Here is a 19,592-nt window from a genome sequence, read left to right as displayed (position 1 = left end):
TACCTCCAAATGTGATCATCCACTGCACATCTTTCCTTCTGGTCAATATCACATAGATCACCTGTCTGTCTTTTATCTTTATCCCTAGGCCTTAGGCCTAAATTACCAATGAACATTTATATGTATGTATTTAACCTTTATTTAACTAGGTATGTCTCATTGAGATTAAAAATCTTTTTTTCAAGAAGTATCTGGTCAATAATTGAATCAGCACACCAACAATTTAGAATTACCTTTTAGAAGTACCTCTTTCAATAATCGGATGAAACCCCCCCCCCCCCCCCCCAAATATCTGATATGAGCTTCAGACATGAAACTGGTATCTGGTTCATATAAGTTACAGGAAGCATGATGTGGGGCTCAAGTAACTTAACATGTTTGTGTTTTGGTCTTAGGCTGTTTGGCCCTATTCAGATTTTACATTCCCAAAATCCAAACCACCACCATTTTCCTATGCTACTAAATTAATTCTGTGATATTAAATTATGTTTTCTTTTAAAAAAGTGAGAGTAGGCAGTGATTGGTTGTCAGATATCTGAATAATATGAGTAAACTCACAGTGTGTGATGGCGTTACCTGTGAGGGTAGAAGCAGAAGTTTATTCTGTCTGAAGTCTGCAGATTTTCTCAGCTGCATTCTTGCTTTAGTAACCCTTGGCTTCCTTTTCTCAATTCAAATACTGTACCTGCACATTAAGCTTGTGTAAATATAAACAGAATTTATACAATAACCATGATCACTTAGGAATACCATTTCATCGACATGTGACAGAAGGAAGATGCACTCAAACCTACAACCTTCTGATTACAAAATGACTGTTCTATCACTGAGCCTAGGTCACTCAAGGCCATAACAAGTCCATAATTGCTTGCTTGCATTTTTTTCTCATATGTGTGTTTCACTGGTATGGACTGATTTGGAACTCACTTTCAGCAATTTTTTAAAACAATCCTAAAACTTTTGATAAATGTTAGGATTTCTATCTATGTTGGGTTTTATTTTTATTATATATAATTTTTTTTGTTCTGGTTCTCCTCAATAAGCCTTCATGTTTGATTAAATGCAGCTGTTCTGTTAAGGCTCTGGCTGAAGGCTCTTATTTACTCTGTATTTATCTGCAACAGGCAGCTGTTTTCAATGATACAAACCTTATATATTATCTGTACACCAGTTGCCCAGTGCCACATGGCAACCAAGGTTAGCAACTGGTAAAAGCAAAGGTGCAAAAACAGTATATAATTCTGACTTAATTTCACTGGGTTGAAAGATGAATCGTCAGTTACCTTGTGTCTACTGAATGTGCTAATTAGTGAATGTTTGCTGTATCCTTTCAGATAAGGATGCAACAGGGTCCTCTGTATTATTGCAATGTCTGAAAGTGGTCAAGAAAATCAATTAGTGCATGTTCAAAGAAGAAGTTCACAATATAGTAAGTCATAGAAGCCTCATGCTGATAATTGGTATCAAAGGCATGGAAGAAATTGACAAAATATGAGATGAAAGAACCGTCTTTGGCAGAAAATTTAACATGATTCATTTGGTGCAGGTCTAAAAGAAGACACTAAAGTGATTTTGAAAAGATCTCAAGAAGACAGAAAGCAAGCACAAGGCTGAGCATGTGGGCTAAGGTCACATGTAGAGACTAAAAAGTCTCCAGGTAGAATGTGGACAAATATACAGGAGGTTCAGCAGTGGGAAGAGAGGTTTGTTAGAAATGCTCTCTGTTATCAGTCCCTCAATGCATTCCTCAATTTATCATGACTTTTACAAGTGTTTACAGAGTTATTGCATAAACCAAGGTGTGGCTAGTCGGGATAAATCTGCAACTGTCTTCTTATAGTCATCTCCACTCAAATTTACATATTAAAACAAAAACACACAGCACTTACGACAGGAATTATAACATGTTTTAGAACAAACACTGGGAGACCTAACAGACTGGCATCCTATTAATTTGTCCATGCCTTTGTTTTATATACTGACTTTTCCATCCAAGGTTGTGAGGGGCTGGTACCTATGTTAGATGGGTGGGATGCACCTTGGTTAGGATGCCAGTCCATTGCAAGGGGAAACAGAGACACAGAAGAAACAAGAATCTATATTTAAACCAAAGGGCAATTTAGACAGACTAATTAACCCAACTAACATGCATGTCTTTAATTTGTGAGAGGAAGCCTTAGTACCCACAAAGGGAGAACATATTAATGCCATTCAGAAAGAGTCCAGGGCAGGATTTGAACCTAAGATGTTGAATCTGGAGGGCAAAAAGCTGAAAAAACTGAAATTCTGGCTGCATTATCCCACACACATCCTCAGTCTGTCCAACACTGTTACACTGATTTCCACAAATGTTCATAAGCACTTCCATTCTTCCAAGCATCTGCTTAAACAGTGTACTTGATACAAAAGATGTGTGAAACAGACCCACAGTGGATGGAAGCATTGAAAAGCCTTCATTTATTCTACCTAATTAGTCTGTTTTTTATTTGTGACAATATAAATGCACTAAAATAACCCATCTCTCAAATTGTTATTTCAAAAACAACATTGGCTATGGTATTAAAACTTCTTGCGCCAGTGGACAGTTTTCTCACAAATGCTGTTTGACCCTTGATGGACGTATTGTGGAAGGATGGAAGGAAAGATGGATGTTAGTTTTGCTCTAAAATGCCTCTTTGTGCTAATTCTAAAGGTGTTGTGGATGGAAGTAGCTAATGTGCTCATATACAGTCAGGTAGCAGTTGTAGTGAAATGTTATCTCCTTCATTTGGGTCAGAAACTGAAGTTGAGTTACCACGGTGTGGGGAAACAGACTGGATGAACATTTGATGAGAGTGATAATTGTTGTTGCCATCACAGTTATATATCTACTAAGCATATTTCTCACAATGCCTTTTGTTAAAAGCAAAAATAATAATAATAAAAAATCGTCTTTTGTAGCTCCAGGCTGTATGGCAGTGGCTCTTTGCTTTGACACAAACTCTTATTGTGTCAGAAAAGAGAAACTTGAAAGTCTGCTTTCTAAAATGGTCAGAAGAACAAATGTCAATTACGTGTTTTAGGGAATTGCAGGTTTTGTGGGACTGTGATTAAGCATGTTCTTTAATAATACTCATGAAAAGATTTTCTGAGAGGGTACCATTATCAGGCTGTAGGAGTCACAGAAAAGAAAAATCCTTTTTCATAGCCCTGTCATTCTCTGAGTCAGTGTTGAGAGAAAATGACCTATACCGAACATTTAAAAGTCATTCATCATGTCACTATTGCCCTAGGCTGTTATTTGCATAACACACATCCTGCCCAACATGAACTTTTGCATTTTCTACCTTATTGACAGCCCTAAAAACCGAACATTGTCTGGGAGAGTGTTCTGCTCACCGAATCATTCTCCTAAATTTGTGACACTATGGGGCTAAGTTTGCAGATAACTTTCTGACATTACTAACGGAACACCTGGCAGAAGTGCTCACATCTTTGAATATCTTCTTTCTAAAGAGTCATAACTTAGAAATCTGTCTTCAGAAATATTAACAATTTGAAGTAAGCAACAAACCAGTTTTATTCCTGTCTGTTATTGTCCCACCCATTTTATTCTTTATTCACTCTAAGTTCTAATGTACCTTCCAAGGTTTCCTTTACCTCACATTTCCTTAAATATGAGGATGTTGTGAACAACACCTTCAGTAATCCCATCTCTGCAGCAGAGGTTATGAAAGCACAGATATTGCAGACATGTGTGTGAAGTAAATGGATTGTGTCATGCAGCTGTTAAAGCTGGAAACTTTCCTATTGTCAAACAAAGGGGAAGCCTCTTTAGAAAGTGAAACACCATGATTCTAATCAGATGATAAATATGGAGAATATGATAGCAACAATGCACAAAGGTGCATTGTTTTGCAAAATGAGTGGCATTTGAATGAAAGGTTTGAAAAAAAGAATGTATCTCATCACCCAGTAGAATCTTGCAGGTTTCCATAGAGACTGTGAAAGAGATTTAACACCATATACCTGCAGTAAGTAGGAATGATAAGGTCACAGCTCAACTTTACAAATGCACAAGAGCCTCATGTACCATATGAACATCAACACACAAACATGAGCTTTATTGCATGACCTTTCTAGCTTTTTGCTGAGTTGCAAATCACAGTGTGAACAACGGATTGCTTTCTATCACAAAAAGGTTATTTTCCCAGTTGAATTTAAGTGGGAAGTGGAACCGTGTCTTTTTCATGCTACTATGCAAGGTAAACCTACATCTTACACGTTAGTCTGATGGGAAATACATGGACTTCACAGTGGTGCAGTTGGTAGCATTTTCCCACAATCCAGACACATGACTGTTCACTGGTCTCTGTAACCTCAGGTGTGAGTGTGGAAATGCAGATCTACAGTAGTTGTCAAGTATTGTCAAATATTAACCATGTATGTCAATTGGATTTTAAAGCTGAACTGACAGAGGGCAATTTAGATGTTGATACTTATTGTTTGGTGTATATAGTGTTATTGCCTGACTTTTATTTGTACGTTATTTTGCCAGAAAACTCACACTGATCACATTCATCTCATTAACAAATACAGAAGGTGTGTATAAAGTTGAAGACATGCTTTGTCCTCCTTATTTTCTTTATGTCTCTGTTCCCCTTACTGCATTTCATACTTTCACAGACATGCAGCACACTCTGAAACAGTTACTTTGATTCAAGAGAAGTACATTATATTTATAAAAAGATAATCAAATTATGTAACAACTTTTAATGGTATGTAATGTTCAGTCCTTTCTGGTAAGGTTGCTTATCTGTTGATTTATGCTCATCATCAGATGGATGTATAAATAACAACAGAAAGCAAACAGAAGCTTATAGTTGAACACAAAGAGAAGCACAAGAGTCATATGATGATACTGTATCTTGGTCATCATAGCACTCTCAGTGATGAGCAGCAAGTATAAGTTCATTCCACTGTGAATATACAGGAAACCACACCCTGGTAATGAGCAAATGCTCCGATTCCTTCAAGCATGAAGTGAACACAGACAGCAGGCAATGCAACTTAAGTAAGTATGCTGTGTCCAAGTCTCAAATCTTTGAGGGGGTATGCTCAAGTAAATTCTCTGCTGAGTAAAAAAACATGTGTTTTTTTTAATCTATAGCACTTTTAACTCTGCATCACTGTAGTTTAAGATTCCAAAACTTGTTTATGCTCAAGCCTAAATTATGACCATTTAATAATTATTTTTTTCATTTTTGACATTTATAAGCAGTTATCTTTTGCAACTATTTTCCAAATAAAACCTTTGTCCTTAATTCTAGATGGTAAAAATGTTACATAGCGTGAAAGGACGTCCTTTCAAAGTAAAACATGCACAGCAGCTGCAGTGAGTAGTTCAAACACTGGCTTCTGTTCTCTCTTCATTATGAGATCAAAACCGTTAAGACCCAAGTTTCACATCAAGAGTTCAAATCAAGTAGGTTGCCACAGTTTGTCAAGTCAAATGTCTTATTTTTGGAACTTGAATCAGAGTCTCAAATTTGAGTCACCATCTTCTCAGTGGGGTACAGTAGAGTTCCACTGTGATTAAAAGCAGAGCCTATTTCCTCTGACTACATGCCTTTTTCATCTGTATTTTACCTGACTCTGCAGCCTTAGTGCTTCTTTCAATCTGGTGTAATGCTACTTCCGTTTTTCTACTTCAGTTTAATTGGCAAAACATTCAGAAACTTCTCTTTAAACAATTAGTTTCACCAGTGCAGAAAGGGAAAATTAGTGCTTGTGTTTCTAAGGAAAGGCATCATTAACTTCTTCTCAAAACCCCCAGATTACAGGTGTGTTTGCAAATTCATGATGATAATGCTTGAACAACCTGCTGCACCGGTTCGTGCAGGAGTGGTCTGTGCAAAACATCCAATTTAGTAGAGTGTGGCTGTAGAAGCTAGCTCGGTCTGGCAGCAACATTTTGGGAAAAATGAAAGAAATCTATTCACAACACACAGTTGAAATTCAGTTAACATTCAGAATGTGCTTTCCAGATAAGGAAACATTTTGTTTCTGCTTAATGTGTTTCTGCAAAACATTAAACATTAAAGTAGCCAAGTAATTTTACTCTGACTTGTTGTTGACTTTAAAGGAAATGCAATCCAGTGAGAGTACTGTCATTCACCGGAGAAAATAAACAAAATTGTTTACAATTTTCTGCCAAATTAAGCAAAAGACAGTCCACACTTTTTGATAATTTGTAGATAAAGAGGCCTAAGAGGATTGTTAATACTATTTCTTTAAATTATTAGCAGACAGGCAGAGAATCGTATTTTATATGACACAAAAGAAAATTCTTTGCTCTTTAGGAAGAGAGTGGTGCTCAATTTGTGATCAATAACTAGAAAAAGCATACAGTAAATATAAAAATTGTCCTCAGTAATATATTAAAACATGTGCCTAATATCAACACAGTGAAGGACTAAAACCTGAAATTGAGAAATACATCCAGGAGAAAAAGACAATCCCAAAGGAGAGCCGCACTAAAAGGGAGATGGAAAAGGAAGACAACCGACTGAAAAGATTCAGAGATAATTTTATTGTATTAAGGGCGATTCAAAGCAGATGTCTTGGTCGAGTCAGGGAATGGCTAATAGGAAAATCTAATTCAATTCCTGTCTGGATTACATTAGAAAATTTCTCTCAGGCATAAAAAAGAACCTTTCAATTCTCAGTGTGTGCCAGACACCGGAGAAAATGTCCAGACGAGCTCGAGCTTTTCCGGAAATTTCAGAAGTTGTTTTTTTGTATTTTTAACACACAAGTGCTCAAGGACACACAATTAAATGCAAGTTTTAGTGCCTTATTGGAAACGTCAGAGAATAACATCCATCCATCCATCCATTTTCTGTACACCCTTGTCTTTTGTGGGGTCGCAAGGTGTGCTGGTGCTCATCTCCAGCGAACGTTTTGGGCGAGAGGCTGGGTACACCCTGGACAGGTTGCCAGTCTGTCGCAGATTTTGCAAAACATAAGGAATGTAAAAAAAACTAATACTAAAGGTTTTGATGGACAAAACTGCAGAACAGACAGATGCAGGGAAAAGCTCCAGTACATGTGGAGTGGATATGGCTACTGTTCAAATTAGCAGAAGGCAAAATTGAAACAAAGAGGCTTTAATGGTTTCTATGGTTCTAATGGTTATGCAGAAAAACTCAAAGACCTCGGTAAAGGGATAATATTAGACTCCACAGAACTGAGCCCTGAACAGTGCACTGGTACAGTCAACTTTATCACACTGCGTAGCAAATCTCTGCCTGCTCCATTCAATTCTATTTGTATTTTTTAGCAATGCAACCTTTTGGTGTATCTGTTAGCATGCTTGTGTTTCAGAGCTCCAGGCAAATTGGTGCTAAATGGGACAGTCTCCCTCTCTCTCCTGCCAGCAATAACAAATTGGGGGCTTGTCTGGGACACACATATAACACAATCAATTGACCTTTTTTGAACTCTTTCTGCAATCCAAATCAGGGACTCATACGGTGCTCTCTGTTTCTGTTTTTCCCTTTATATTTTCAACATATCAAAGGAAAGATTAATGTGATCATGGAGCACAATGCTTTTTAAAGTTTTTTTTTGTTATGGTAATTGAGCCAGGACTTACTTAAGAATCATAAGCTGCTATTTAATTTTTCTGAATGACTCTGACAGCTCTTTCGATCTCACTGTGGTGTTAACAGACATCTACAATCAGGAGCTCAATGAACTAGCCAAAAAACACACATGTGCAGTAATCCTGCTGTCTAGAGAGCATTTGATTTGACACACCTAAGAGATGGGTTGGATTATTAGAAAAAGGAGAAGTGCTCTCTAACTGAGATTTAGACAGATTTGTGAAAAATATTTGATAGACCTAATTCTCTATTCCTTTTGGATGAGTTCAGCTGATGACAAAAAGGGAACAGAAACAAAAGTGCTGGATTTGTGTTCTGATTCAATGGCAATGTGGGAAAACCTATTTCAAAATGTTGAACCCCCAGTGAAGTGCACCTGATGTTACTAAATTATTTGTAATTTCACCATATAAATTAGAATAAATGTGGGGGATGTCCTCCTAAAAATGTATTTTTAATACACTTAAAAGTTTGTTTTATAGTTTTCATTATTTACTTACAGTTTCTGCATTTTTCAGTATTGTCCAGATAAGATTATTTTTACATGACGTGACAAACGGAAACAAAAATAATCCTAAGTTTCATAATTCAATTCAAACTCTAGTTTTAGTACATTTCACTGCTGACTCAGACCACACACACAATCATTCTCACCTCTACCAGACAACATGTCCTAATGGGTAAAAGCAACATGATTTGAAGGTCTTTACTGAGTTCAACAGTCCTTGCTTGTTTTTATTTGGTGTTGTTTTACTCATTAATAATTTAATGCTGCATGGCAGACCAACAGCATTAATGTGGTACACAGCACTCTACTCTATTACACGCCGAAGAACTGAAGGGGGAAGATGGCACATAACAGCAGTGAGTACGTACCACACATTCAGTGCTCTCATTGTGTTTCTCCACGAGGGATCATGTTCCTAATGATTTCTGATCTGGGAAGTGTGTTTGGCAGCCGCAACGAGGAAGAGCTGAAGGATCAATCTGCTTTTTTATCATCTGCAGGAAATCCTCTCAACTGTCAAAATGAGGCCGTTATTATACTTGAAGTAGACACAATGTTGATTTCTCCAATGTGTTTGTGATTAAAATGGAAACTGTGTGATTTCTTCTGAGAAGTTTTGTTAACCTAACTTTTTAAATCCAAAGTTTTAGGAAATAATCTGTACAAAACTGAAATGACTGCTTAGGCAAAACATATCCACAACTTCACACATGTGGTTAACAGCTGAATGGCTGAAATTTGCAAATCCTTACAACTGCCTATTTTAATAGTTCAAACACCAAACATACTTTAATGTGCCTTAATAAGCACAGTGGAAAATGTCTTAGCACTACTACAGAAGCTAACATCCAGAGTGTTTCCTTTTTCTGCTCCTGGGGTGTGCAGGGAATCCGATTTCAAGGAAAATAAATGGCACTTCTTGATTGGCTGTTTTGCAAACGCCAGTATTATGTAGTATGTCAAGTAGTATTGCATATATGTATTTTTAATTTTTCTATATTTATATTTTAGATCTGGTCAACAAAAGCAACAATGTGAAGTTTACTACGCACAGAGTGATCATTCCATGCAAGAAAATGGATGTTATATATGACATATTGATGTTTTCTATCAATATTTTTCCAAATTGTCATGTAATTTTGAGACAACATGCTGTTATTTTCTTTACACTTGCAAAAAGAAATAGAAATAATAATGTTTTAAGGTTATATTTCATGAAGGTCTCACTATGCTTCCCCTCCCCTCTGTCTGCATGTTGTGATCTGGAAGCACTCTTTGGCTGTAGATGCCCAACCTTTTCACTTTGATTTGATAATTCAATCCATGCATCCATCAAGTTCTTCTTGAGAACCCAAGTGCTAAAACATTCAGAAAGATGAGCAGGATAAATGTTTGCTCCGTTCCTCCACAGTTGAAAGCAAAAATCTGTCTTTTTTTTTATTTGAATCAATATTTCCATTAAGGTTAGCTGATTTTTGATTAGTTGTAGGTATTGAGTATGTCATTTAGTTTGACTGTTGTGCTTGCCAACAAACGTGTGAGTCAATCCTGACCAATACATTTTAACTCAACTAAAAAAAAGCAGAAGCTGTTCAGAAGTCTGAACTAATCTGATTTGATGTTGGTTCTCTCAGTGGAAATGAAATGCCTGACAAGACATGACATGCAACAATAGCCTATCTTTAAAAAATATATTTGCAACTCTTTTGTGCCTGAAGGTCTATAAGCTTTGTTCAAAATGCTTTACAGTGTCCAGAAGTTGTTCCATGTTCCAAGTACCTATTTGGCTTCACTTGGTTTTTGAGGGTTTTTTATTTTATTTAATTATTTAAATAAGATATTATTCAGTATTTACTCAGCTGTGGTTCAAGGCATGCCAAATGGAGCCACTAATGGGATGTTAGATCACTGACTGACCAGGAGGAGGCATCACTGGTTGAGTCATTTGAGTGGCATCAACTGAGCAAATCCTTACCTTTATAGAAAACAGTAACACAGAAATCAACACTGTGGTCCAAGAATGAAGAGCACTGAACTTGACTGAAATCACAGAGCTTTCCATTGGCTGTTCATCCACAAACCAAACACGTGGAAGTGTGCAAAATGTGTGCACTTTTTTTGTTCTGCAGATTAGAACAGAAAAAGATCTATTTTAAAGTGAGATGAAAATTAAGTGCTTGACTGTGGATAGATGCAGGTATACATACAAAACAAGCTACCACTAACCTCAAAAAGTGAAAGTATGTTTTTGAAACCCATCCAAATTATTAAGATCTACCTTCTGCTGAATGCTTAGGAACATCTCCATTCATGTAAATTTTAGGGTTATTTGCCAAAATAATTATGTGATGCATAGGCAACATATGGAGTGATTTGCATTTGTTGTTTTTATTTATATTTTAAAGTCATCAACTTCTTCCCTTAAAGGGGTAGTATGATGTAAAGGTGACATTTTGAGCATGATTTGTGCATCTAATGAGCTCAATATACGAGCTATTTTTTTAATGCTACACTGCTAAAAAACATTGTTAAAGGTCTAATGGAGGAACGACGTTGTAGTGACTACATGAAGTTGAGTTTCTGTTTCAGAAATAGTAAAAGTATTAAAGAGACAGAAGGCCAATTTCCAAAGTGTTAAACTACAAAGTCAAATTTCTTTTAAGTCACATATACAGTATATACATAGCATCATAAGCATAACAACTGAAAGTAACATAGTTACTTGATTGTGCTATAAAATGACACCAAGTGCCTGGAATGCACATAATATTGCTGCTTTAATGCATAAAAATTGCTCAACAAACACAGACAGGGTTAAGACATCACTTCGTGCTTATTCAGCAGCATACATACAGCTGAAGTCAGATTATTTGCATTCAGTCACAACAGGTTTGTTTAAACAAAATCATTGCTGAATTATTGGCTAACCATGAATAAGGGAGGAAAGGGGAATGTAGAAGGGAACAGGACAGGAATGGAGTTTACTGAGTAAATGAGTGAATTTTTGAAGGTCTTGGCATTTGACTGCAGAATGTGAGAAGTGAGGAAGTAAAATGCAAAAAACTGAGGTAATTTTCTTTTTACGCTGAAGGTAGAGTAGTCTGAGAATTTTTTGACTGACATTTTGTAACAGTCCGTCAGTCAAACTTTTTTCAACTTCAAAACCAAAAATTTACTCTTTTTTTTTTTTTTACAATTCTTTTGAAATGTAGTCATGGCACAATGTTCAGGCTTAAAGTTTTGTGTACTTTTTATGTTGGGACATAAAAAGTGAAATTAACCAAATAAGATTAAATACATGATGATTAGAAAGCCTTGAAAATTACTTTTAAAACAGCAGAAGACTGGAAAAGCTAAAAATAAAAGAATAAATATCATTTACATTCATATAAGTTCCAAAAATGCCTTTTAATCAATTTAAATTTCTCAGTATAACACATTCTTTTCACAAAATGTGCCTTGATTCTAAAATGTTTAATATCAATTAACTTTTATACAGTTATCCCAAACTGAATAAATGTAGATAAACTAAAAAGGAGTAGTTTTGTTCAAGTCACTTTTAGAAAGTAAATTGGTTCACCCAGACATTTTAGGAGAATGTAATGAAAGTGCAATTAAAATGCCCGTCATATGTGAAAAATGTAAAAGGTATCACACTATATTTCATCAGCTGGCCGACATGGAGTACATGCACTCTTCCCCATTTATAGTTATTTATAGTTGCTAATTTTATCCTCAGAAGTTCAGACATCTATGGCTGTAACACTTAATTGGGTTTGTGAAAATTACTACAGTCATTTTCTGATGGCTCTGTGGAAGGGGGTTGTATGATTGCACAGTTAGCATTGTTGCCTTGCAGTTTGTAGCCCAGGGATGCAAACCCTACTTGTCTTTTCTACATGGAGTTAGCATTTTCTCCTTTCTGCTTTTCTCCGAGTTTGCTGGCCTCCAACCTCAGTTCAGGACTGTTTGGTAATAATTACTCTACATTGCCCTTGTATGTAACTGTAATGTGAATAATATAGATACCAAACCCAAGCCTGTCTCGAGGCAACACTTCTAACAACCTCCTCACTGTGTAACCCAGTTTCATCAAAACAAGACAAACAAAATCAAAGCACAAGCACATGTTGTAAATTCTTACTTTTCCAATATTTTAAAAAGCTCTTCTGTGAATATTTCAACGCTTTGATTAAATAATTTTTTCATTTGGTCCTTGATGTTTGTTTAATAAAAAATGTGCTATTTTACAGTTTTGTTTATAATCCCTGTTTGAATGTCAGTTTCTTCCACTTGTGTGTCTTTACCATCTACTTTCATTCTGGCTTGTGTCTCATATAGATATATATATATATATATATATATATACAGCCTATATATACAGAGTATATGATTATATATAGTCCCAAGTTTTTGTCTTTTTGGGGAGTCAGTCTGTTCTCACTGTTTATTGCCTGATCCATTCTTGTTTGCCACACACTTATGTTTGTTTCCATCTGCCGTGGTGCAACGTGTTTTTGTTTTTTCCTTCCTACAACATTTGCATCTCAACTTCCAAACATACAAGTACATTTTTGCTCTGCAACTCTATGATATATTTACCAACATGCACAGAGAATGTGAAACAAAAGAAGCTAGAAAATGTGTATTTTACCAGTGGACAGATTTGGTGTTGCCAGTTTTGAGGCTACTAATCAATTGATTATAGGTGTTTAGCCAAATTAGCAAAAGTGATGTCTTTAAGTTCTTCATCTGTCTATCAAACTGTTCATTAATGTATTATTTGTTAGTTAAGTGGTACAAGCATGTTACTGGGTATTGTGGTATTGTTGTGTGCACCACATTGAACACACAAAATCAGAGGAAGGAAAAAAGAGGAATGATTGAGAAGATAGGAAAGAATATCCATGCCATAACTAAAGATGGAAAGACCATCTCCATGCAGCATCAGGGTCCTTTGACCGAAGCTGTCATTATTGTCAAAGAATAAGCTTCACGGAAATGCATCCAACCTCAACAGGATATGGACAGAGAAAAACACAACCTCAGACCGAGGTGTCCTGTGGGCTCTTTGTGTTCTTTCTGTTCTGCATAGCCTAGCTACTGACTTACCAAACTGACTACAGTGGGGCAGGAAGCTTGACATAGCTTAGCATTTATTATTAATGTAAATATCATAAACAGTTATCATAACAGTTACCATGATTATTGAAATCATTTGATTCTGCACTTATAACTCAGAAAGAAGTTACAGTAAAACAACAGCAGACCAAAAACAAAACAGGTTTGTTTCCGAACATTCCTTCATAACAGGTGAAAAAAGATGATTAGCAACTGGTTCCCCATCAATGTTTTTGTCTTATAGTCTAAGGAAGCCACATGCCACAAGATGTCATTGTTTTCTTCCTCCAAATAAAACATTCTAAAGACAAAGATAGAAAATCAAATCAAGGTTACCATCCAAAACCATTAAAGCTGAACTACAACCTCTCTTTCTGACTGCAACATTCATCACATTTTGAACAGAAACAAGCTCAATGGCCGACGACTCAGGAGGGGTTCGCTACTGACAGAAAATCCATGAATGCAAGACAAAATGCCTATTGACAACCCAATAGTTTTATGCTAATGTCAAACATGAAGGCTGCTTTTGTTTTGAAGGAACAGCAGGGAGACATTGAATCTGTGGAGCGTTCAGTCAAGTTCAAAGCGTCTTGGAGTGAAGCATTCCACCCAATATCAGAAACCACTGCATCATAGTTCAACAGCATGTTTTGTTTGTCCCCCACTGTGGAAATTTCCTTGTGTCAGCAGCAAAGGGACATGCAAATTAAAACACGCAAACAAGCACAATAAAATAAGCAATAATAATAAAGAATGGGAAAAGAAAAACTATATATTTGTGACAAAAGCAGATTCTTATACAAATGTATTCAATGAAACTGATGAAATTGAGCTTTTTATATTTTCTTCTGAAATCAGCACATGTACAAGAGTAAGAAAATGTGTGTAAAGAATGGCAAGAATAGTAAAAAAAAAAAAAACCAACAACAAAAAAACCTTCCTTGATTTGTTGGGATCTGTGATTGTTGTACAGTCTAACAGCTGCCAGGAGGAATGATCTGGGATATCGCTCCTTTCTGCATTTAGGATGCAACAGCCTATCACTCAATGAGTTCTCCACTGTTGTAATAATATCATAAGAAACATTGTCCAAGAGTGATGTTATTTTTATCAGAGTTTTCCTGCCTCCCACCACCTGCCCAGAATCAAAGGAATATCCTACGGAAGAGCTGGCGTTCCTAATGAATTTGTCCAATCATTTCCTCAGATAATTAAAAACACTCAAGAATGGTAAAATGTAAAAATGTATATATATTGATTTATTCATATCCCTCCATGGTGCCAAATCTTAATCCTGTTAAAGGATTTCAAAGGAAAGACTAGGAAACTGCAGTGAGGAGAAGAGACACCTCAATCCCAAGGCTGCTTGAGCAATTTGGTGAGGAAGTGAGGGTCAAAATGCTGGAAAATGCACATTTCTACCCACTGTGAAGTGCAGAGATCACTTGTTGGCAGAAATTGCTGTACAAAAGCTACAAAACGTCCAGAAGATTATCATCTTTTATGTCAGTGCCATTTTCATTTCTTTAGTTATATTGCATAAGTTCAGGTTAAATTATTTCAGTTTCAGGTTCTTTCAGGGAAAGTTGTGCTTTGTTTTTTGAAAGGCACCAGCACACTTGTCTATCTTTGTATGTTTAGCCAGAACAGGTATTAGCTCGGGGATATCTAAACCCACTTTAACCTCAGCTAGAAGTTGATGTGCAGCTTCTGCTCTGTGAAGAGCGTTGAAGAACAGAGCGACTGGTGTGGAGGCTGAACAGAAGCCTTCAGTTCCCCTGAGCCAGCTGGGCTGCTGGCTTCGAGCCCTGGCAACATCCTCTCAAATGACGCTAAGTCAAACATATTCACAGGAAGCACACACACTCACACAGTTGGAGAGAACTGGTCCATGCAGGTGCACTGATTTGTACATCTGTATGCTGTGAGAAAACACAATCAGAAAGAGTTTTGGAAATGAACACATAATGTGCACCAAGATTCAAACAAACAGAGTACGAGAGGCACCCACACACACTCCCACACAATCTAAACTGCTGAATAGATTTGAGCAAAGCGTCAGCAGGCTCAATTTTTTAAACATGTTGTGGTTAAATTATTTGTCATAGTATGGTCAGTTAAACACCACCATAAAACTTCTCAAAGCCCATTAGTTGCATCAGTAGGTGGGGGTACATGCAGCAATGGCACACAAATATGAATTGTAAAATAAAAATAAAAATACTTCAGCGTGGACTTGCATGCTTTAAAAGGAACAAAAATACCAGTGTTAATTGTGGCATTATCATTTACAAATTAAAAAATAACTTATCCTTTCACGCAACATGGAGTCTATCAATGGAGCTTGGAAAATAATTATTGTCAGTCACTGTTTGAAAAGGAGTGCTACTAATTTATCAGCTTTGCGCCTTTGTAGTTTTGATAGCTTCATACCTGCTGTCCGCCGTGAGATGTACCGATTAATCCAAACACTGTTGGGGACATATTGCACCCGCTTTGGCCTTCGACGATTTAAAGTAATTCCTCAACATTTTGCTCATACATTTACAACAAGGGAATATGATTTTATGATTCAAGTAAATAATATCTACCAGCAGGAGGGGTCATAATACACTAGATTTCTTAAATCTCAATGTACATATAAACCAAAAGAAATAGGAAAGTGTGGAAACACAAAGTTTTATGCACTTAAGCTACTCTTTAGACTATAGTGTTTTGATAACAATTATCTCAATAATTCTTGACAATAATAAACTATAAAGACACTAAGCTGACACTGCATGGTTTGATTGCATGCTGCATGCTGCAATGGTTTGTTTGAAGGTATGAAACAGTAGAGTGTAGAATTTTTGAGTTAAGAGCCATGTGCCTAGATGTTATTTTATCCATCAAATCAAAGCAGTTTTTGAAAATATATGAACAGTTCTAAAAAGAAACCAGTTTTGACCCCAAACCTTCAGCATCACAGTAAGTCCAACTACATTTCAATCTGGAGACACTCAGACGGAGATAAGAAGACAATTAGAAGAGTTTATTGACAAACAGAATTTAAAGTCTTTGGCGCTCGGGCCCCGGCTGGGGATAACGGTTATCGCAGCGTTAGCGATAGGCTTCAGATGAGCATCCCCGATGCTGTTAGGAACGCCATCCCCCAGGGCCCGGCACTGGTGGTGGAGGTTGAAGAAGGGTGCGGGCCTCAGGACCGGGCGAATGGAGGAGAAGGGGTGGTGGTGGGTTGAGCTCGGCTGGAGAGGGAAGGACGCCATGAATGAAGGTCCTTATCAGCTGGGACTTGGTCGATGATTGGACGTGACGTGGCTTGGTCCGGCGTTGATAGGTCGACGATTGTGGGCAGGTCGCTTCAATTAACGGGTCCCGTTGGGGATAAAAGAGTCTTCCAGTTTGAATTTGCGCCTAGGCTTCATGTATCCAAATCAACAAATAAATGACTCCATAAGCATGAGAGGAAAATGTTTTTTTTTTGTTTTGTTTTTGAATGACTTTGCCAGTGTCTGGAACTAAATCTGAAAGAAAATCTGTGGGTTCACTGGAAAAAGTGGATAAAAAAATATCCTTACAATCAAGGAGATTGGGAGACCTTTTGCAAGATGATGGGGAAATATTAAGTTTAGCCTTTTGCACGCAGTCTACTGCGAGTTTTTTATTCTTTTTTGATCTGCTTGTTTTCGCAGCTGAGTTGTACAGGAAAAGCCACATGATGTTTGGACTTTTTTGAGCCACGATAGGATTTTCCCAGAAGCCTCTAATTTTGCAATCTTTCATTTAATTCCATGTGGAAAATTAATTAGTTTAAATGCAGCTGAAATGCTGTTTGGTCCAATACGGAATTTAAAAAACTTGTGCTGTGCAGTTTCACTTTATCACTCTCTGTCACTCAATATTTTTTCTAATTGCAGACAACAAACAGTACATGAGTTAAATTGGCCTAATTATTTGCTCATGCTTTATGTGTTAAAGAGAATATTTTTTAGAATTACCAACACCAACAAAAAAAATTTAAATTTTTTCTAAAAGGTAGAACAGCATTTTTAAAAACTTTTCTTTTTTTTTTTTTTACTATTTTTTTCAAGATATTTTTAAAGTGAGTTCATGTTATTTGAAATGTCAGTCATGCAAATCCAAGCTGTCATTTTGCTCCCTTTAGTAGAAGGTACATTTATTTTTAAAAGCAAGGCTTTTTAATGTACAGTGCAGAAAGAAAGAAGTACACAGCCATGGTCAAAAATGCACACCCACCTTCAACTCGAGAGCTTCAGGATATAAATAATTTTATGTTTAGAAAATAATTTAACTCTGGCCTTAAATTTCCAAAACCACAAATCTAACATTACAAAACCCAAAAGAGAAAGTCAAAATGAAAAATGTTTGTGAAAAACTAGGTGTACAAAAAATAGCTATGTACAAAATGTTTATCTATCTGATGTATCTCATTGCAAGACATGAGACAAGTGAATTTGTTTGTGTGTGTACACCAAAAAAAAAAAAACTATTCAGTTACTATTTGTCTGCATGCGTTTGAACTGTGAGAGAAAACAGGACATTAGGAAACAAAACACTGAAGCAAATGGAGAATAACCAACCTTGAAGGAGAATGGCCTCCACTGAAATCTGAACCCAAGACCTTAATGATGTACAGGCTAAAATATATGAAATACAATAACTCCGAGTTTCCACCAAAAGGAATTGTCAGGAATTTATTTTACTTTTTTTTCACAATATAAGGCGTTTGGTATGAGTTTAAATCATTTTGCAATTATCTTTCATCACTTATGAGATAAAGAGCTGATTTAAAACCCCTTATGCAGCAGAACGCCTGCGCTCTGTTTTTCTATTGTGTTTTCCGGGGATGAGGGTTAAGGGGTTAAGTAGATCTACTTGACCTAAATTGGTTCTTCAACCTTATAAAACAACAGCCTACATGACTGTAAAAGTATTTACACCCCCATAAACTGTTTATCATGATACAAACAAACTTACATTTATTTTTACTTAGGCTTTGTGTGATAGATCAACATAAAAGTGGACCTAAAATTATGTTGTTTTATACAATAATAAATCCTTGTCCACTTATTAAGCAACTTAGCTTAATTGGATGCACTGAAATTTATTTAGATGCATCAGAGGAACGGGGCTGAACACAAGACAGTGAAAATTATGTAGCATTTCTGTGTAATTTTACAATTATTTTATGTTGTTTGTTTTTGAAGCTTTTAGAAGAAGCTCTGAACTATAATTCACAATGTAATGCCAGATGCAAACTTGTTGCCTTTTTCTCACCTGACACAATTAAACAAATGCTCACTTTCTTTTGTAATATGTAATGTTGCTAAAGGTGAAAAAGTTCAAACAGTATGAAAACTAATGCAAGACACAGATGTACACCACAGTAACAACTCATTGTAGTTACTTGTCAATTTTGTTGGTTTAAAGATCCTCTGTTAATCTAATGAGAGCCAAAAATCCACAGCAAGAAACAGAGATGGAAGAGGGAGACCTTTCTTAGCTTCCTTTACTGAGGCTTTAATGTGACATTTATCTGTTGTTCTTGCCCTTCATTACTTGGCTCAGTAAAGGTCAGGCTCATGCATGCGGCCCTTCTCAGGTGTTTAGGCCCCCTACTACATTTTAACATGTGCTTCCCGGGAGTGCATACCGAAATAACTTCATTACCACGTGTTTACATGCTGACTAGAGATTTTTGACTTAAAACAGGTGCTTGGATTCCCATGACTCTCTGCTCTTTCTCTCGGCTCTGCGACCTTGGCTTCCAGATGAAACACAAAACTTGCTCAGCATTACCGAGCAACAGTCCAGGCCTTTTTTTTTTTTTTTACTTAGCCCTGTTGTTAAGATTTTTGTCTCTGGTTCTGGACTGGCTTGATGCATAAAATGTGACAGTTTTAAACAATGTCCTGGTTTCATCAGAGTAGGGTAGCGCTCTTGAAGCACTGAATCTAACTTCAGTAAATGCAATGTAAATCTCAATCTCTTGAATAGGCTTTGCTTTGGTTTCTCCTGAAGGTTCCAGTTTTTCCAATTGTCTGTGTACCTTTTGAACCATACTTTATCATTCTACTCAACTTGAACACAGCACTTTGTGAACTACACCTACTTCAACCTAGAACTTTAGATGATCCATCTTGTGGAGGGAGTATGACTGTCTGCTGGACACTATATAAAAAATAACGTTATCATTATTAACTCTAATAATGTTGGGCTTTTGTTATCAGCAGATTCACCTATAACAAGGTCCTAATGATGACTAATAGCTTTGGCTTAAAATTATATTTTAT

General features: G+C 36.5%; 1 long non-coding RNA gene across 1 annotated transcript in view; it reads right to left on the bottom strand.

The window, feature by feature from the left end:
* Positions 1–587: 587 nt before the first annotated feature.
* LOC114136701 (uncharacterized) overlaps positions 588–19,592 on the bottom strand; it is a 37,371-nt gene continuing 18,366 nt past the window's right edge. Inside the window, exons 2-3 of the long non-coding RNA XR_003593863.1 lie at positions 10,010–10,129; positions 588–685 (exon numbers count right to left, since the gene is read on the bottom strand). This is a non-coding gene — a long non-coding RNA (uncharacterized LOC114136701). The remainder of the gene's footprint in view (positions 686–10,009; positions 10,130–19,592) is intronic.

This window comes from Xiphophorus couchianus, chromosome 2 (genome assembly GCF_001444195.1).
Source record: "Xiphophorus couchianus chromosome 2, X_couchianus-1.0, whole genome shotgun sequence".
Lineage (NCBI taxonomy): Eukaryota > Metazoa > Chordata > Actinopteri > Cyprinodontiformes > Poeciliidae > Xiphophorus > Xiphophorus couchianus.
Note: the sequence above shows the minus strand (reverse complement) of the source record. Positions and strands in the feature narration are given on the sequence as shown.